Below are 21,445 nucleotides of genomic sequence, written 5' to 3' on the forward strand. Positions count from 1 at the left end.
TCACATTGACTTTCACGTTTGGTATAGAGCAGAGCAGGGTGAGCTTCCAACTAGGAACTGGAAGCACAAGGTTTCTTTCGAGAAAACTCATTTTCTTCTATGAACCATGCCGGCTGTAAGTAAAAGCACGGTAACAACAGTGCTTTTCAGGTAGCTTCGGGGCCGCATCAACGGAGCTTTCATAATGGGAAAACTAGCCTTGTGCCATCAGTCTCTAATTTCTAGGTTGACACGCAGCATACACGCAGGAGCAGAGCTTCCTGGTTCTACGCAGTGTTCTGGTACTGAAACGGGTGCTGAAGCAAGGCCCCTAGGAGTGTTGAAAAGCTTACTACCTTGAAACTAAAGCAGAACAACGATGAAGGCCTCATGGAGCTGCTGCAGGCCTCTCGTTTTGCAAGGATAATCAGGGCCTTACTTCGAAGCTTGGGCTCAAGTTGACTTTCACTTTAGGTATAGCGCAGAGCAGGGTGAGCTTCCAACATGGAACTGGAAACCCAAGGTTTCTTAGGAGAAAACTCATTTTCTTCTCAGAACCATGCCGGCAGTGAGGAAAACCCCGGCAACAACAATGCTTTTCAGGTAGCTTCGAGGCCGCATGAACGGAGCTTTCATAATGGGAAAAGAAGCCTTATGCCATCAGTCTCCAATTTCTAGGTTGACACGCAGCATACACGCAGGACCAGAGCTTACTGTCTCTACACAGTGTTCTGGTACAGAAACGGTTGCTTAAGCAAAGTCCCTAGGAGTCTTGGAAAGCTTACTACCGTGAAACAAAAGCAGAACAGCGATGAAGGCCTCATGGAGCTGCTGCACGCCTCCCGTTTTGCCAGCATAATCAGGGCCTTACTTCGAGGCTAGTTCTCACATTGACTTTCACGTTTGGTATAGAGCAGAGCAGGGTGAGCTTCCAACTAGGAACTGGAAGCACAAGGTTTCTTTCGAGAAAACTCATTTTCTTCTATGAACCATGCCGGCTGTAAGTAAAAGCACGGTAACAACAGTGCTTTTCAGGTAGCTTCGGGGCCGCATCAACGGAGCTTTCATAATGGGAAAACTAGCCTTGTGCCATCAGTCTCTAATTTCTAGGTTGACACGCAGCATACACGCAGGAGCAGAGCTTCCTGGTTCTACGCAGTGTTCTGGTACTGAAACGGGTGCTGAAGCAAGGCCCCTAGGAGTGTTGAAAAGCTTACTACCTTGAAACTAAAGCAGAACAACGATGAAGGCCTCATGGAGCTGCTGCACGCCTCTCGTTTTGCAAGGATAATCAGGGCCTTACTTCGAAGCTTGGGCTCACGTTGACTTTCACTTTAGGTATAGCGCAGAGTAGGGTGAGCTTTCAACAAGGAACTGGAAACCCAAGGTTTCTTAGGAGAAAACTCATTTTCTTCTCAGAACCATGCCGGCAGTGAGGAAAACCCCGGCAACAACAATGCTTTTCAGGTAGCTTCGAGGCCGCATGAACGGAGCTTTCATAATGGGAAAAGAAGCCTTATGCCATCAGTCTCCAATTTCTAGGTTGACACGCAGCATACACGCAGGACCAGAGCTTACTGTCTCTACGCAGTGTTCTGGTACCGAAACGGTTGCTTAAGCAAAGTCCCTAGGAATGTTGGAAAGCTTACTACCGTGAAACTAAAGCAGAACAGCGATGAAGGCCTCATGGAGCTGCTGCACGCCTCCCGTTTTGCCAGCATAATCAGGGCCTTACTTCGAGGCTAGTGCTCACATTGACTTTCACGTTTGGTATAGAGCAGAGCAGGGTGAGCTTCCAACTAGGAACTGGAAGCACAAGGTTTCTTTCGAGAAAACTCATTTTCTTCTATGAACCATGCCGGCTGTAAGTAAAAGCACGGTAACAACAGTGCTTTTCAGGTAGCTTCGGGGCCGCATCAACGGAGCTTTCATAATGGGAAAACTAGCCTTGTGCCATCAGGCTCTAATTTCTAGGTTGACACGCAGCATACAGGCAGGAGCAGAGCTTCCTGGTTCTACGCAGTGTTCTGGTACTGAAACGGGTGCTGAAGCAAGGCCCCTAGGAGTGTTGAAAAGCTTACTACCTTGAAACTAAAGCAGAACAACGATGAAGGCCTCATGGAGCTGCTGCACGCCTCTCGTTTTGCAAGGATAATCAGGGCCTTACTTCGAAGCTTGGGCTCACGTTGACTTTCACTTTAGGTATAGAGCAGAGCAGGGTGAGCTTCCAACAAGGAACTGGAAACCCAAGGTTTCTTAGGAGAAAACTCATTTTCTTCTCAGAACCATGCCGGCAGTGTGGAAAACCCCGGCAACAACAATGCTTTTCAGGTAGCTTCGAGGCCGCATGAACGGAGCTTTCATAATGGGAAAAGAAGCCTTATGCCATCAGTCTCCAATTTCTAGGTTGACACGCAGCATACACGCAGGACCAGAGCTTACTGTCTCTACACAGTGTTCTGGTACGGAAACGGTTGCTTAAGCAAAGTCCCTAGGAGTCTTGGAAAGCTTACTACCGTGAAACAAAAGCAGAACAGCGATGAAGGCCTCATGGAGCTGCTGCACGCCTCCCGTTTTACCAGCATAATCAGGGCCTTACTTCGAGGCTAGTGCTCACATTGACTTTCACGTTTGGTATAGAGCAGAGCAGGGTGAGCTTCCAACTAGGAACTGGAAGCACAAGGTTTCTTTCGAGAAAACTCATTTTCTTCTATGAACCATGCCGGCCGTAAGTAAAAGCACGGTAACAACAGTGCTTTTCAGGTAGCTTCGGGGCCGCATCAACGGAGCTTTCATAATGGGAAAACTAGCCTTGTGCCATCAGTCTCTAATTTCTAGGTTGACACGCAGCATACACGCAGGAGCAGAGCTTCCTGGTTCTACGCAGTGTTCTGGTACTGAAACGGGTGCTGAAGCAAGGCCCCTAGGAGTGTTGAAAAGCTTACTACCTTGAAACTAAAGCAGAACAACGATGAAGGCCTCATGGAGCTGCTGCACGCCTCTCGTTTTGCAAGGATAATCAGGGCCTTACTTCGAAGCTTGGGCTCACGTTGACTTTCACTTTAGGTATAGCGCAGAGCAGGGTGAGCTTCCAACAAGGAACTGGAAACCCAAGGTTTCTTAGGAGAAAACTCATTTTCTTCTCAGAACCATGCCGGCAGTGTGGAAAACCCCGGCAACAACAATGCTTTTCAGGTAGCTTCGAGGCCGCATGAACGGAGCTTTCATAATGGGAAAAGAAGCCTTATGCCATCAGTCTCCAATTTCTAGGTTGACACGCAGCATACACGCAGGACCAGAGCTTACTGTCTCTACGCAGTGTTCTGGTACCGAAACGGTTGCTTAAGCAAAGTCCCTAGGAGTCTTGGAAAGCTTACTACCGTGAAACTAAAGCAGAACAGCGATGAAGGCCTCATGGAGCTGCTGCACGCCTCCCGTTTTGCCAGCATAATCAGGGCCTTACTTCGAGGCTAGTGCTCACATTGACTTTCACGTTTGGTATAGAGCAGAGCAGGGTGAGCTTCCAACTAGGAACTGGAAGCACAAGGTTTCTTTCGAGAAAACTCATTTTCTTCTATGAACCATGCCGGCTGTAAGTAAAAGCACGGTAACAACAGTGCTTTTCAGGTAGCTTCGGGGCCGCATCAACGGAGCTTTCATAATGGGAAAACTAGCCTTGTGCCATCAGTCTCTAATTTCTAGGTTGACACGCAGCATACACGCAGGAGCAGAGCTTCCTGGTTCTACGCAGTGTTCTGGTACTGAAACGGGTGCTGAAGCAAGGCCCCTAGGAGTGTTGAAAAGCTTACTACCTTGAAACTAAAGCAGAACAACGATGAAGGCCTCATGGAGCTGCTGCACGCCTCTCGTTTTGCAAGGATAATCAGGGCCTTACTTCGAAGCTTGGGCTCAAGTTGACTTTCACTTTAGGTATAGCGCAGAGCAGGGTGAGCTTCCAACATGGAACTGGAAACCCAAGGTTTCTTAGGAGAAAACTCATTTTCTTCTCAGAACCATGCCGGCAGTGAGGAAAACCCCGGCAACAACAATGCTTTTCAGGTAGCTTCGAGGCCGCATGAACGGAGCTTTCATAATGGGAAAAGAAGCCTTATGCCATCAGTCTCCAATTTCTAGGTTGACACGCAGCATACACGCAGGACCAGAGCTTACTGTCTCTACGCAGTGTTCTGGTACCGAAACGGTTGCTTAAGCAAAGTCCCTAGGAGTCTTGGAAAGCTTACTACCGTGAAACTAAAGCAGAACAGCGATGAAGGCCTCATGGAGCTGCTGCACGCCTCCCGTTTTGCCAGCATAATCAGGGCCTTACTTCGAGGCTAGTGCTCACATTGACTTTCACGTTTGGTATAGAGCAGAGCAGGGTGAGCTTCCAACTAGGAACTGGAAGCACAAGGTTTCTTTCGAGAAAACTCATTTTCTTCTATGAACCATGCCGGCTGTAAGTAAAAGCACGGTAACAACAGTGCTTTTCAGGTAGCTTCGGGGCCGCATCAACGGAGCTTTCATAATGGGAAAACTAGCCTTGTGCCATCAGTCTCTAATTTCTAGGTTGACACGCAGCATACACGCAGGAGCAGAGCTTCCTGGTTCTACGCAGTGTTCTGGTACTGAAACGGGTGCTGAAGCAAGGCCCCTAGGAGTGTTGAAAAGCTTACTACCTTGAAACTAAAGCAGAACAACGATGAAGGCCTCATGGAGCTGCTGCAGGCCTCTCGTTTTGCAAGGATAATCAGGGCCTTACTTCGAAGCTTGGGCTCAAGTTGACTTTCACTTTAGGTATAGCGCAGAGCAGGGTGAGCTTCCAACATGGAACTGGAAACCCAAGGTTTCTTAGGAGAAAACTCATTTTCTTCTCAGAACCATGCCGGCAGTGAGGAAAACCCCGGCAACAACAATGCTTTTCAGGTAGCTTCGAGGCCGCATGAACGGAGCTTTCATAATGGGAAAAGAAGCCTTATGCCATCAGTCTCCAATTTCTAGGTTGACACGCAGCATACACGCAGGACCAGAGCTTACTGTCTCTACGCAGTGTTCTGGTACCGAAACGGTTGCTTAAGCAAAGTCCCTAGGAGTCTTGGAAAGCTTACTACCGTGAAACTAAAGCAGAACAGCGATGAAGGCCTCATGGAGCTGCTGCACGCCTCCCGTTTTGCCAGCATAATCAGGGCCTTACTTCGAGGCTAGTGCTCACATTGACTTTCACGTTTGGTATAGAGCAGAGCAGGGTGAGCTTCCAACTAGGAACTGGAAGCACAAGGTTTCTTTCGAGAAAACTCATTTTCTTCTATGAACCATGCCGGCTGTAAGTAAAAGCACGGTAACAACAGTGCTTTTCAGGTAGCTTCGGGGCCGCATCAACGGAGCTTTCATAATGGGAAAACTAGCCTTGTGCCATCAGTCTCTAATTTCTAGGTTGACACGCAGCATACACGCAGGAGCAGAGCTTCCTGGTTCTACGCAGTGTTCTGGTACTGAAACGGGTGCTGAAGCAAGGCCCCTAGGAGTGTTGAAAAGCTTACTACCTTGAAACTAAAGCAGAACAACGATGAAGGCCTCATGGAGCTGCTGCACGCCTCTCGTTTTGCAAGGATAATCAGGGCCTTACTTCGAAGCTTGGGCTCACGTTGACTTTCACTTTAGGTATAGCGCAGAGCAGGGTGAGCTTCCAACAAGGAACTGGAAACCCAAGGTTTCTTAGGAGAAAACTCATTTTCTTCTCAGAACCATGCCGGCAGTGAGGAAAACCCCGGCAACAACAATGCTTTTCAGGTAGCTTCGAGGCCGCATGAACGGAGCTTTCATAATGGGAAAAGAAGCCTTATGCCATCAGTCTCCAATTTCTAGGTTGACACGCAGCATACACGCAGGACCAGAGCTTACTGTCTCTACGCAGTGTTCTGGTACCGAAACGGTTGCTTAAGCAAAGTCCCTAGGAGTCTTGGAAAGCTTACTACCGTGAAACTAAAGCAGAACAGCGATGAAGGCCTCATGGAGCTGCTGCACGCCTCCCGTTTTGCCAGCATAATCAGGGCCTTACTTCGAGGCTAGTGCTCACATTGACTTTCACGTTTGGTATAGAGCAGAGCAGGGTGAGCTTCCAACTAGGAACTGGAAGCACAAGGTTTCTTTCGAGAAAACTCATTTTCTTCTATGAACCATGCCGGCTGTAAGTAAAAGCACGGTAACAACAGTGCTTTTCAGGTAGCTTCGGGGCCGCATCAACGGAGCTTTCATAATGGGAAAACTAGCCTTGTGCCATCAGTCTCTAATTTCTAGGTTGACACGCAGCATACACGCAGGAGCAGAGCTTCCTGGTTCTACGCAGTGTTCTGGTACTGAAACGGGTGCTGAAGCAAGGCCCCTAGGAGTGTTGAAAAGCTTACTACCTTGAAACTAAAGCAGAACAACGATGAAGGCCTCATGGAGCTGCTGCACGCCTCTCGTTTTGCAAGGATAATCAGGGCCTTACTTCGAAGCTTGGGCTCAAGTTGACTTTCACTTTAGGTATAGCGCAGAGCAGGGTGAGCTTCCAACATGGAACTGGAAACCCAAGGTTTCTTAGGAGAAAACTCATTTTCTTCTCAGAACCATGCCGGCAGTGAGGAAAACCCCGGCAACAACAATGCTTTTCAGGTAGCTTCGAGGCCGCATGAACGGAGCTTTCATAATGGGAAAAGAAGCCTTATGCCATCAGTCTCCAATTTCTAGGTTGACACGCAGCATACACGCAGGACCAGAGCTTACTGTCTCTACGCAGTGTTCTGGTACCGAAACGGTTGCTTAAGCAAAGTCCCTAGGAGTCTTGGAAAGCTTACTACCGTGAAACTAAAGCAGAACAGCGATGAAGGCCTCATGGAGCTGCTGCACGCCTCCCGTTTTGCCAGCATAATCAGGGCCTTACTTCGAGGCTAGTGCTCACATTGACTTTCACGTTTGGTATAGAGCAGAGCAGGGTGAGCTTCCAACTAGGAACTGGAAGCACAAGGTTTCTTTCGAGAAAACTCATTTTCTTCTATGAACCATGCCGGCTGTAAGTAAAAGCACGGTAACAACAGTGCTTTTCAGGTAGCTTCGGGGCCGCATCAACGGAGCTTTCATAATGGGAAAACTAGCCTTGTGCCATCAGTCTCTAATTTCTAGGTTGACACGCAGCATACACGCAGGAGCAGAGCTTCCTGGTTCTACGCAGTGTTCTGGTACTGAAACGGGTGCTGAAGCAAGGCCCCTAGGAGTGTTGAAAAGCTTACTACCTTGAAACTAAAGCAGAACAACGATGAAGGCCTCATGGAGCTGCTGCAGGCCTCTCGTTTTGCAAGGATAATCAGGGCCTTACTTCGAAGCTTGGGCTCAAGTTGACTTTCACTTTAGGTATAGCGCAGAGCAGGGTGAGCTTCCAACATGGAACTGGAAACCCAAGGTTTCTTAGGAGAAAACTCATTTTCTTCTCAGAACCATGCCGGCAGTGAGGAAAACCCCGGCAACAACAATGCTTTTCAGGTAGCTTCGAGGCCGCATGAACGGAGCTTTCATAATGGGAAAAGAAGCCTTATGCCATCAGTCTCCAATTTCTAGGTTGACACGCAGCATACACGCAGGACCAGAGCTTACTGTCTCTACGCAGTGTTCTGGTACCGAAACGGTTGCTTAAGCAAAGTCCCTAGGAGTCTTGGAAAGCTTACTACCGTGAAACTAAAGCAGAACAGCGATGAAGGCCTCATGGAGCTGCTGCACGCCTCCCGTTTTGCCAGCATAATCAGGGCCTTACTTCGAGGCTAGTGCTCACATTGACTTTCACGTTTGGTATAGAGCAGAGCAGGGTGAGCTTCCAACTAGGAACTGGAAGCACAAGGTTTCTTTCGAGAAAACTCATTTTCTTCTATGAACCATGCCGGCTGTAAGTAAAAGCACGGTAACAACAGTGCTTTTCAGGTAGCTTCGGGGCCGCATCAACGGAGCTTTCATAATGGGAAAACTAGCCTTGTGCCATCAGTCTCTAATTTCTAGGTTGACACGCAGCATACACGCAGGAGCAGAGCTTCCTGGTTCTACGCAGTGTTCTGGTACTGAAACGGGTGCTGAAGCAAGGCCCCTAGGAGTGTTGAAAAGCTTACTACCTTGAAACTAAAGCAGAACAACGATGAAGGCCTCATGGAGCTGCTGCACGCCTCTCGTTTTGCAAGGATAATCAGGGCCTTACTTCGAAGCTTGGGCTCAAGTTGACTTTCACTTTAGGTATAGCGCAGAGCAGGGTGAGCTTCCAACATGGAACTGGAAACCCAAGGTTTCTTAGGAGAAAACTCATTTTCTTCTCAGAACCATGCCGGCAGTGAGGAAAACCCCGGCAACAACAATGCTTTTCAGGTAGCTTCGAGGCCGCATGAACGGAGCTTTCATAATGGGAAAAGAAGCCTTATGCCATCAGTCTCCAATTTCTAGGTTGACACGCAGCATACACGCAGGACCAGAGCTTACTGTCTCTACGCAGTGTTCTGGTACCGAAACGGTTGCTTAAGCAAAGTCCCTAGGAGTCTTGGAAAGCTTACTACCGTGAAACAAAAGCAGAACAGCGATGAAGGCCTCATGGAGCTGCTGCACGCCTCCCGTTTTGCCAGCATAATCAGGGCCTTACTTCGAGGCTAGTGCTCACATTGACTTTCACGTTTGGTATAGAGCAGAGCAGGGTGAGCTTCCAACTAGGAACTGGAAGCACAAGGTTTCTTTCGAGAAAACTCATTTTCTTCTATGAACCATGCCGGCTGTAAGTAAAAGCACGGTAACAACAGTGCTTTTCAGGTAGCTTCGGGGCCGCATCAACGGAGCTTTCATAATGGGAAAACTAGCCTTGTGCCATCAGTCTCTAATTTCTAGGTTGACACGCAGCATACACGCAGGAGCAGAGCTTCCTGGTTCTACGCAGTGTTCTGGTACTGAAACGGGTGCTGAAGCAAGGCCCCTAGGAGTGTTGAAAAGCTTACTACCTTGAAACTAAAGCAGAACAACGATGAAGGCCTCATGGAGCTGCTGCACGCCTCTCGTTTTGCAAGGATAATCAGGGCCTTACTTCGAAGCTTGGGCTCAAGTTGACTTTCACTTTAGGTATAGCGCAGAGCAGGGTGAGCTTCCAACATGGAACTGGAAACCCAAGGTTTCTTAGGAGAAAACTCATTTTCTTCTCAGAACCATGCCGGCAGTGAGGAAAACCCCGGCAACAACAATGCTTTTCAGGTAGCTTCGAGGCCGCATGAACGGAGCTTTCATAATGGGAAAAGAAGCCTTATGCCATCAGTCTCCAATTTCTAGGTTGACACGCAGCATACACGCAGGACCAGAGCTTACTGTCTCTACGCAGTGTTCTGGTACCGAAACGGTTGCTTAAGCAAAGTCCCTAGGAGTCTTGGAAAGCTTACTACCGTGAAACTAAAGCAGAACAGCGATGAAGGCCTCATGGAGCTGCTGCACGCCTCCCGTTTTGCCAGCATAATCAGGGCCTTACTTCGAGGCTAGTGCTCACATTGACTTTCACGTTTGGTATAGAGCAGAGCAGGGTGAGCTTCCAACTAGGAACTGGAAGCACAAGGTTTCTTTCGAGAAAACTCATTTTCTTCTATGAACCATGCCGGCTGTAAGTAAAAGCACGGTAACAACAGTGCTTTTCAGGTAGCTTCGGGGCCGCATCAACGGCGCTTTCATAATGGGAAAACTAGCCTTGTGCCATCAGTCTCTAATTTCTAGGTTGACACGCAGCATACACGCAGGAGCAGAGCTTCCTGGTTCTACGCAGTGTTCTGGTACTGAAACGGGTGCTGAAGCAAGGCCCCTAGGAGTGTTGAAAAGCTTACTACCTTGAAACTAAAGCAGAACAACGATGAAGGCCTCATGGAGCTGCTGCAGGCCTCTCGTTTTGCAAGGATAATCAGGGCCTTACTTCGAAGCTTGGGCTCAAGTTGACTTTCACTTTAGGTATAGCGCAGAGCAGGGTGAGCTTCCAACATGGAACTGGAAACCCAAGGTTTCTTAGGAGAAAACTCATTTTCTTCTCAGAACCATGCCGGCAGTGAGGAAAACCCCGGCAACAACAATGCTTTTCAGGTAGCTTCGAGGCCGCATGAACGGAGCTTTCATAATGGGAAAAGAAGCCTTATGCCATCAGTCTCCAATTTCTAGGTTGACACGCAGCATACACGCAGGACCAGAGCTTACTGTCTCTACGCAGTGTTCTGGTACCGAAACGGTTGCTTAAGCAAAGTCCCTAGGAGTCTTGGAAAGCTTACTACCGTGAAACTAAAGCAGAACAGCGATGAAGGCCTCATGGAGCTGCTGCACGCCTCCCGTTTTGCCAGCATAATCAGGGCCTTACTTCGAGGCTAGTGCTCACATTGACTTTCACGTTTGGTATAGAGCAGAGCAGGGTGAGCTTCCAACTAGGAACTGGAAGCACAAGGTTTCTTTCGAGAAAACTCATTTTCTTCTATGAACCATGCCGGCTGTAAGTAAAAGCACGGTAACAACAGTGCTTTTCAGGTAGCTTCGGGGCCGCATCAACGGAGCTTTCATAATGGGAAAACTAGCCTTGTGCCATCAGTCTCTAATTTCTAGGTTGACACGCAGCATACACGCAGGAGCAGAGCTTCCTGGTTCTACGCAGTGTTCTGGTACTGAAACGGGTGCTGAAGCAAGGCCCCTAGGAGTGTTGAAAAGCTTACTACCTTGAAACTAAAGCAGAACAACGATGAAGGCCTCATGGAGCTGCTGCACGCCTCTCGTTTTGCAAGGATAATCAGGGCCTTACTTCGAAGCTTGGGCTCACGTTGACTTTCACTTTAGGTATAGCGCAGAGCAGGGTGAGCTTCCAACAAGGAACTGGAAACCCAAGGTTTCTTAGGAGAAAACTCATTTTCTTCTCAGAACCATGCCGGCAGTGAGGAAAACCCCGGCAACAACAATGCTTTTCAGGTAGCTTCGAGGCCGCATGAACGGAGCTTTCATAATGGGAAAAGAAGCCTTATGCCATCAGTCTCCAATTTCTAGGTTGACACGCAGCATACACGCAGGACCAGAGCTTACTGTCTCTACGCAGTGTTCTGGTACCGAAACGGTTGCTTAAGCAAAGTCCCTAGGAGTCTTGGAAAGCTTACTACCGTGAAACTAAAGCAGAACAGCGATGAAGGCCTCATGGAGCTGCTGCACGCCTCCCGTTTTGCCAGCATAATCAGGGCCTTACTTCGAGGCTAGTGCTCACATTGACTTTCACGTTTGGTATAGAGCAGAGCAGGGTGAGCTTCCAACTAGGAACTGGAAGCACAAGGTTTCTTTCGAGAAAACTCATTTTCTTCTATGAACCATGCCGGCTGTAAGTAAAAGCACGGTAACAACAGTGCTTTTCAGGTAGCTTCGGGGCCGCATCAACGGAGCTTTCATAATGGGAAAACTAGCCTTGTGCCATCAGTCTCTAATTTCTAGGTTGACACGCAGCATACACGCAGGAGCAGAGCTTCCTGGTTCTACGCAGTGTTCTGGTACTGAAACGGGTGCTGAAGCAAGGCCCCTAGGAGTGTTGAAAAGCTTACTACCTTGAAACTAAAGCAGAACAACGATGAAGGCCTCATGGAGCTGCTGCACGCCTCTCGTTTTGCAAGGATAATCAGGGCCTTACTTCGAAGCTTGGGCTCAAGTTGACTTTCACTTTAGGTATAGCGCAGAGCAGGGTGAGCTTCCAACATGGAACTGGAAACCCAAGGTTTCTTAGGAGAAAACTCATTTTCTTCTCAGAACCATGCCGGCAGTGAGGAAAACCCCGGCAACAACAATGCTTTTCAGGTAGCTTCGAGGCCGCATGAACGGAGCTTTCATAATGGGAAAAGAAGCCTTATGCCATCAGTCTCCAATTTCTAGGTTGACACGCAGCATACACGCAGGACCAGAGCTTACTGTCTCTACGCAGTGTTCTGGTACCGAAACGGTTGCTTAAGCAAAGTCCCTAGGAGTCTTGGAAAGCTTACTACCGTGAAACTAAAGCAGAACAGCGATGAAGGCCTCATGGAGCTGCTGCACGCCTCCCGTTTTGCCAGCATAATCAGGGCCTTACTTCGAGGCTAGTGCTCACATTGACTTTCACGTTTGGTATAGAGCAGAGCAGGGTGAGCTTCCAACTAGGAACTGGAAGCACAAGGTTTCTTTCGAGAAAACTCATTTTCTTCTATGAACCATGCCGGCTGTAAGTAAAAGCACGGTAACAACAGTGCTTTTCAGGTAGCTTCGGGGCCGCATCAACGGAGCTTTCATAATGGGAAAACTAGCCTTGTGCCATCAGTCTCTAATTTCTAGGTTGACACGCAGCATACACGCAGGAGCAGAGCTTCCTGGTTCTACGCAGTGTTCTGGTACTGAAACGGGTGCTGAAGCAAGGCCCCTAGGAGTGTTGAAAAGCTTACTACCTTGAAACTAAAGCAGAACAACGATGAAGGCCTCATGGAGCTGCTGCACGCCTCTCGTTTTGCAAGGATAATCAGGGCCTTACTTCGAAGCTTGGGCTCAAGTTGACTTTCACTTTAGGTATAGCGCAGAGCAGGGTGAGCTTCCAACATGGAACTGGAAACCCAAGGTTTCTTAGGAGAAAACTCATTTTCTTCTCAGAACCATGCCGGCAGTGAGGAAAACCCCGGCAACAACAATGCTTTTCAGGTAGCTTCGAGGCCGCATGAACGGAGCTTTCATAATGGGAAAAGAAGCCTTATGCCATCAGTCTCCAATTTCTAGGTTGACACGCAGCATACACGCAGGACCAGAGCTTACTGTCTCTACGCAGTGTTCTGGTACCGAAACGGTTGCTTAAGCAAAGTCCCTAGGAGTCTTGGAAAGCTTACTACCGTGAAACTAAAGCAGAACAGCGATGAAGGCCTCATGGAGCTGCTGCACGCCTCCCGTTTTGCCAGCATAATCAGGGCCTTACTTCGAGGCTAGTGCTCACATTGACTTTCACGTTTGGTATAGAGCAGAGCAGGGTGAGCTTCCAACTAGGAACTGGAAGCACAAGGTTTCTTTCGAGAAAACTCATTTTCTTCTATGAACCATGCCGGCTGTAAGTAAAAGCACGGTAACAACAGTGCTTTTCAGGTAGCTTCGGGGCCGCATCAACGGAGCTTTCATAATGGGAAAACTAGCCTTGTGCCATCAGTCTCTAATTTCTAGGTTGACACGCAGCATACACGCAGGAGCAGAGCTTCCTGGTTCTACGCAGTGTTCTGGTACTGAAACGGGTGCTGAAGCAAGGCCCCTAGGAGTGTTGAAAAGCTTACTACCTTGAAACTAAAGCAGAACAACGATGAAGGCCTCATGGAGCTGCTGCACGCCTCTCGTTTTGCAAGGATAATCAGGGCCTTACTTCGAAGCTTGGGCTCAAGTTGACTTTCACTTTAGGTATAGCGCAGAGCAGGGTGAGCTTCCAACATGGAACTGGAAACCCAAGGTTTCTTAGGAGAAAACTCATTTTCTTCTCAGAACCATGCCGGCAGTGAGGAAAACCCCGGCAACAACAATGCTTTTCAGGTAGCTTCGAGGCCGCATGAACGGAGCTTTCATAATGGGAAAAGAAGCCTTATGCCATCAGTCTCCAATTTCTAGGTTGACACGCAGCATACACGCAGGACCAGAGCTTACTGTCTCTACGCAGTGTTCTGGTACCGAAACGGTTGCTTAAGCAAAGTCCCTAGGAGTCTTGGAAAGCTTACTACCGTGAAACAAAAGCAGAACAGCGATGAAGGCCTCATGGAGCTGCTGCACGCCTCCCGTTTTGCCAGCATAATCAGGGCCTTACTTCGAGGCTAGTGCTCACATTGACTTTCACGTTTGGTATAGAGCAGAGCAGGGTGAGCTTCCAACTAGGAACTGGAAGCACAAGGTTTCTTTCGAGAAAACTCATTTTCTTCTATGAACCATGCCGGCTGTAAGTAAAAGCACGGTAACAACAGTGCTTTTCAGGTAGCTTCGGGGCCGCATCAACGGAGCTTTCATAATGGGAAAACTAGCCTTGTGCCATCAGTCTCTAATTTCTAGGTTGACACGCAGCATACACGCAGGAGCAGAGCTTCCTGGTTCTACGCAGTGTTCTGGTACTGAAACGGGTGCTGAAGCAAGGCCCCTAGGAGTGTTGAAAAGCTTACTACCTTGAAACTAAAGCAGAACAACGATGAAGGCCTCATGGAGCTGCTGCAGGCCTCTCGTTTTGCAAGGATAATCAGGGCCTTACTTCGAAGCTTGGGCTCAAGTTGACTTTCACTTTAGGTATAGCGCAGAGCAGGGTGAGCTTCCAACATGGAACTGGAAACCCAAGGTTTCTTAGGAGAAAACTCATTTTCTTCTCAGAACCATGCCGGCAGTGAGGAAAACCCCGGCAACAACAATGCTTTTCAGGTAGCTTCGAGGCCGCATGAACGGAGCTTTCATAATGGGAAAAGAAGCCTTATGCCATCAGTCTCCAATTTCTAGGTTGACACGCAGCATACACGCAGGACCAGAGCTTACTGTCTCTACGCAGTGTTCTGGTACCGAAACGGTTGCTTAAGCAAAGTCCCTAGGAGTCTTGGAAAGCTTACTACCGTGAAACTAAAGCAGAACAGCGATGAAGGCCTCATGGAGCTGCTGCACGCCTCCCGTTTTGCCAGCATAATCAGGGCCTTACTTCGAGGCTAGTGCTCACATTGACTTTCACGTTTGGTATAGAGCAGAGCCGGGTGAGCTTCCAACTAGGAACTGGAAGCACAAGGTTTCTTTCGAGAAAACTCATTTTCTTCTATGAACCATGCCGGCTGTAAGTAAAAGCACGGTAAAAACAGTGCTTTTCAGGTAGCTTCGGGGCCGCATCAACGGAGCTTTCATAATGGGAAAACTAGCCTTGTGCCATCAGTCTCTAATTTCTAGGTTGACACGCAGCATACACGCAGGAGCAGAGCTTCCTGGTTCTACGCAGTGTTCTGGTACTGAAACGGGTGCTGAAGCAAGGCCCCTAGGAGTGTTGAAAAGCTTACTACCTTGAAACTAAAGCAGAACAACGATGAAGGCCTCATGGAGCTGCTGCACGCCTCTCGTTTTGCAAGGATAATCAGGGCCTTACTTCGAAGCTTGGGCTCACGTTGACTTTCACTTTAGGTATAGCGCAGAGCAGGGTGAGCTTCCAACAAGGAACTGGAAACCCAAGGTTTCTTAGGAGAAAACTCATTTTCTTCTCAGAACCATGCCGGCAGTGAGGAAAACCCCGGCAACAACAATGCTTTTCAGGTAGCTTCGAGGCCGCATGAACGGAGCTTTCATAATGGGAAAAGAAGCCTTATGCCATCAGTCTCCAATTTCTAGGTTGACACGCAGCATACACGCAGGACCAGAGCTTACTGTCTCTACGCAGTGTTCTGGTACCGAAACGGTTGCTTAAGCAAAGTCCCTAGGAGTCTTGGAAAGCTTACTACCGTGAAACAAAAGCAGAACAGCGATGAAGGCCTCATGGAGCTGCTGCACGCCTCCCGTTTTGCCAGCATAATCAGGGCCTTACTTCGAGGCTAGTGCTCACATTGACTTTCACGTTTGGTATAGAGCAGAGCAGGGTGAGCTTCCAACTAGGAACTGGAAGCACAAGGTTTCTTTCGAGAAAACTCATTTTCTTCTATGAACCATGCCGGCTGTAAGTAAAAGCACGGTAAAAACAGTGCTTTTCAGGTAGCTTCGGGGCCGCATCAACGGAGCTTTCATAATGGGAAAACTAGCCTTGTGCCATCAGTCTCTAATTTCTAGGTTGACACGCAGCATACACGCAGGAGCAGAGCTTCCTGGTTCTACGCAGTGTTCTGGTACTGAAACGGGTGCTGAAGCAAGGCCCCTAGGAGTGTTGAAAAGCTTACTACCTTGAAACTAAAGCAGAACAACGATGAAGGCCTCATGGAGCTGCTGCACGCCTCTCGTTTTGCAAGGATAATCAGGGCCTTACTTCGAAGCTTGGGCTCACGTTGACTTTCACTTTAGGTATAGCGCAGAGCAGGGTGAGCTTCCAACAAGGAACTGGAAACCCAAGGTTTCTTAGGAGAAAACTCATTTTCTTCTCAGAACCATGCCGGCAGTGAGGAAAACCCCGGCAACAACAATGCTTTTCAGGTAGCTTCGAGGCCGCATGAACGGAGCTTTCATAATGGGAAAAGAAGCCTTATGCCATCAGTCTCCAATTTCTAGGTTGACACGCAGCATACACGCAGGACCAGAGCTTACTGTCTCTACGCAGTGTTCTGGTACCGAAACGGTTGCTTAAGCAAAGTCCCTAGGAGTCTTGGAAAGCTTACTACCGTGAAACAAAAGCAGAACAGCGATGAAGGCCTCATGGAGCTGCTGCACGCCTCCCGTTTTGCCAGCATAATCAGGGCCTTACTTCGAGGCTAGTGCTCACATTGACTTTCACGTTTGGTATAGAGCAGAGCAGGGTGAGCTTCCAACTAGGAACTGGAAGCACAAGGTTTCTTTCGAGAAAACTCATTTTCTTCTATGAACCATGCCGGCTGTAAGTAAAAGCACGGTAACAACAGTGCTTTTCAGGTAGCTTCGGGGCCGCATCAACGGAGCTTTCATAATGGGAAAACTAGCCTTGTGCCATCAGTCTCTAATTTCTAGGTTGACACGCAGCATACACGCAGGAGCAGAGCTTCCTGGTTCTACGCAGTGTTCTGGTACTGAAACGGGTGCTGAAGCAAGGCCCCTAGGAGTGTTGAAAAGCTTACTACCTTGAAACTAAAGCAGAACAACGATGAAGGCCTCATGGAGCTGCTGCACGCCTCTCGTTTTGCAAGGATAATCAGGGCCTTACTTCGAAGCTTGGGCTCACGTTGACTTTCACTTTAGGTATAGAGCAGAGCAGGGTGAGCTTCCAACAAGGAACTGGAAACCCAAGGTTTCTTAGGAGAAAACTCATTTTCTTCTCAGAACCATGCCGGCAGTGTGGAAAACCCCGGCAACAACAATGCTTTTCAGGTAGCTTCGACGCCGCATGAACGGAGCTTTCATAATGGGAAAAGAAGCCTTATGCCATCAGTCTCCAATTTCTAGGTTGACACGCAGCATACACGCAGGACCAGAGCTTACTGTCTCTACACAGTGTTCTGGTACAGAAACGGTTGCTTAAGCAAAGTCCCTAGGAGTCTTGGAAAGCTTACTACCGTGAAACAAAAGCAGAACAGCGATGAAGGCCTCATGGAGCTGCTGCACGCCTCCCGTTTTGCCAGCATAATCAGGGCCTTACTTCGAGGCTAGTGCTCACATTGACTTTCACGTTTGGTATAGAGCAGAGCAGGGTGAGCTTCCAACTAGGAACTGGAAGCACAAGGTTTCTTTCGAGAAAACTCATTTTCTTCTATGAACCATGCCGGCTGTAAGTAAAAGCACGGTAACAACAGTGCTTTTCAGGTAGCTTCGGGGCCGCATCAACGGAGCTTTCATAATGGGAAAACTAGCCTTGTGCCATCAGTCTCTAATTTCTAGGTTGACACGCAGCATACACGCAGGAGCAGAGCTTCCTGGTTCTACGCAGTGTTCTGGTACTGAAACGGGTGCTGAAGCAAGGCCCCTAGGAGTGTTGAAAAGCTTACTACCTTGAAACTAAAGCAGAACAACGATGAAGGCCTCATGGAGCTGCTGCACGCCTCTCGTTTTGCAAGGATAATCAGGGCCTTACTTCGAAGCTTGGGCTCACGTTGACTTTCACTTTAGGTATAGCGCAGAGTAGGGTGAGCTTTCAACAAGGAACTGGAAACCCAAGGTTTCTTAGGAGAAAACTCATTTTCTTCTCAGAACCATGCCGGCAGTGAGGAAAACCCCGGCAACAACAATGCTTTTCAGGTAGCTTCGAGGCCGCATGAACGGAGCTTTCATAATGGGAAAAGAAGCCTTATGCCATCAGTCTCCAATTTCTAGGTTGACACGCAGCATACACGCAGGACCAGAGCTTACTGTCTCTACGCAGTGTTCTGGTACCGAAACGGTTGCTTAAGCAAAGTCCCTAGGAGTCTTGGAAAGCTTACTACCGTGAAACTAAAGCAGAACAGCGATGAAGGCCTCATGGAGCTGCTGCACGCCTCCCGTTTTGCCAGCATAATCAGGGCCTTACTTCGAGGCTAGTGCTCACATTGACTTTCACGTTTGGTATAGAGCAGAGCAGGGTGAGCTTCCAACTAGGAACTGGAAGCACAAGGTTTCTTTCGAGAAAACTCATTTTCTTCTATGAACCATGCCGGCTGTAAGTAAAAGCACGGTAACAACAGTGCTTTTCAGGTAGCTTCGGGGCCGCATCAACGGAGCTTTCATAATGGGAAAACTAGCCTTGTGCCATCAGTCTCTAATTTCTAGGTTGACACGCAGCATACAGGCAGGAGCAGAGCTTCCTGGTTCTACGCAGTGTTCTGGTACTGAAACGGGTGCTGAAGCAAGGCCCCTAGGGGTGTTGAAAAGCTTACTACCTTGAAACTAAAGCAGAACAACGATGAAGGCCTCATGGAGCTGCTGCACGCCTCTCGTTTTGCAAGGATAATCAGGGCCTTACTTCGAAGCTTGGGCTCACGTTGACTTTCACTTTAGGTATAGAGCAGAGCAGGGTGAGCTTCCAACAAGGAACTGGAAACCCAAGGTTTCTTAGGAGAAAACTCATTTTCTTCTCAGAACCATGCCGGCAGTGTGGAAAACCCCGGCAACAACAATGCTTTTCAGGTAGCTTCGAGGCCGCATGAACGGAGCTTTCATAATGGGAAAAGAAGCCTTATGCCATCAGTCTCCAATTTCTAGGTTGACACGCAGCATACACGCAGGACCAGAGCTTACTGTCTCTACACAGTGTTCTGGTACAGAAACGGTTGCTTAAGCAAAGTCCCTAGGAGTCTTGGAAAGCTTACTACCGTGAAACAAAAGCAGAACAGCGATGAAGGCCTCATGGAGCTGCTGCACGCCTCCCGTTTTGCCAGCATAATCAGGGCCTTACTTCGAGGCTAGTTCTCACATTGACTTTCACGTTTGGTATAGAGCAGAGCAGGGTGAGCTTCCAACTAGGAACTGGAAGCACAAGGTTTCTTTCGAGAAAACTCATTTTCTTCTATGAACCATGCCGGCCGTAAGTAAAAGCACGGTAACAACAGTGCTTTTCAGGTAGCTTCGGGGCCGCATCAACGGAGCTTTCATAATGGGAAAACTAGCCTTGTGCCATCAGTCTCTAATTTCTAGGTTGACACGCAGCATACACGCAGGAGCAGAGCTTCCTGGTTCTACGCAGTGTTCTGGTACTGAAACGGGTGCTGAAGCAAGGCCCCTAGGAGTGTTGAAAAGCTTACTACCTTGAAACTAAAGCAGAACAACGATGAAGGCCTCATGGAGCTGCTGCACGCCTCTCGTTTTGCAAGGATAATCAGGGCCTTACTTCGAAGCTTGGGCTCACGTTGACTTTCACTTTAGGTATAGCGCAGAGCAGGGTGAGCTTCCAACAAGGAACTGGAAACCCAAGGTTTCTTAGGAGAAAACTCATTTTCTTCTCAGAACCATGCCGGCAGTGAGGAAAACCCCGGCAACAACAATGCTTTTCAGGTAGCTTCGAGGCCGCATGAACGGAGCTTTCATAATGGGAAAAGAAGCCTTATGCCATCAGTCTCCAATTTCTAGGTTGACACGCAGCATACACGCAGGACCAGAGCTTACTGTCTCTACGCAGTGTTCTGGTACCGAAACGGTTGCTTAAGCAAAGTCCCTAGGAGTCTTGGAAAGCTTACTACCGTGAAACTAAAGCAGAACAGCGATGAAGGCCTCATGGAGCTGCTGCACGCCTCCCGTTTTGCCAGCATAATCAGGGCCTTACTTCGAGGCTAGTGCTCACATTGACTTTCACGTTTGGTATAGAGCAGAGCAGGGTGAGCTTCCAACTAGGAACTGGAAGCACAAGGTTTCTTTCGAGAAAACTCATTTTCTTCTATGAACCATGCCGGCTGTAAGTAAAAGCACGGTAACAACAGTGCTTTTCAGGTAGCTTCGGGGCCGCATCAACGGAGCTTTCATAATGGGAAAACTAGCCTTGTGCCATCAGTCTCTAATTTCTAGGTTGACACGCAGCATACACGCAGGAGCAGAGCTTCCTGGTTCTACGCAGTGTTCTGGTACTGAAACGGGTGCTGAAGCAAGGCCCCTAGGAGTGTTGAAAAGCTTACTACCTTGAAACTAAAGCAGAACAACGATGAAGGCCTCATGGAGCTGCTGCACGCCTCTCGTTTTGCAAGGATAATCAGGGCCTTACTTCGAAGCTTGGGCTCACGTTGACTTTCACTTTAGGTATAGCGCAGAGCAGGGTGAGCTTCCAACATGGAACTGGAAACCCAAGGTTTCTTAGGAGAAAACTCATTTTCTTCTCAGAACCATGCCGGCAGTGAGGAAAACCCCGGCAACAACAATGCTTTTCAGGTAGCTTCGAGGCCGCATGAACGGAGCTTTCATAATGGGAAAAGAAGCCTTATGCCATCAGTCTCCAATTTCTAGGTTGACACGCAGCATACACGCAGGACCAGAGCTTACTGTCTCTACACAGTGTTCTGGTACAGAAACGGTTGCTTAAGCAAAGTCCCTAGGAGTCTTGGAAAGCTTACTACCGTGAAACAAAAGCAGAACAGCGATGAAGGCCTCATGGAGCTGCTGCACGCCTCCCGTTTTGCCAGCATAATCAGGGCCTTACTTCGAGGCTAGTTCTCACATTGACTTTCACGTTTGGTATAGAGCAGAGCAGGGTGAGCTTCCAACTAGGAACTGGAAGCACAAGGTTTCTTTCGAGAAAACTCATTTTCTTCTATGAACCATGCCGGCTGTAAGTAAAAGCACGGTAACAACAGTGCTTTTCAGGTAGCTTCGGGGCCGCATCAACGGAGCTTTCATAATGGGAAAACTAGCCTTGTGCCATCAGTCTCTAATTTCTAGGTTGACACGCAGCATACACGCAGGAGCAGAGCTTCCTGGTTCTACGCAGTGTTCTGGTACTGAAACGGGTGCTGAAGCAAGGCCCCTAGGAGTGTTGAAAAGCTTACTACCTTGAAACTAAAGCAGAACAACGATGAAGGCCTCATGGAGCTGCTGCACGCCTCTCGTTTTGCAAGGATAATCAGGGCCTTACTTCGAAGCTTGGGCTCACGTTGACTTTCACTTTAGGTATAGCGCAGAGTAGGGTGAGCTTTCAACAAGGAACTGGAAACCCAAGGTTTCTTAGGAGAAAACTCATTTTCTTCTCAGAACCATGCCGGCAGTGAGGAAAACCCCGGCAACAACAATGCTTTTCAGGTAGCTTCGAGGCCGCATGAACGGAGCTTTCATAATGGGAAAAGAAGCCTTATGCCATCAGTCTCCAATTTCAAGGTTGACACGCAGCATACACGCAGGACCAGAGCTTACTGTCTCTACGCAGTGT

The sequence above is a fragment of the Eubalaena glacialis genome, chromosome X (assembly GCF_028564815.1).
Source record: "Eubalaena glacialis isolate mEubGla1 chromosome X, mEubGla1.1.hap2.+ XY, whole genome shotgun sequence".
NCBI classification, from domain to species: Eukaryota; Metazoa; Chordata; class Mammalia; order Artiodactyla; family Balaenidae; genus Eubalaena; species Eubalaena glacialis.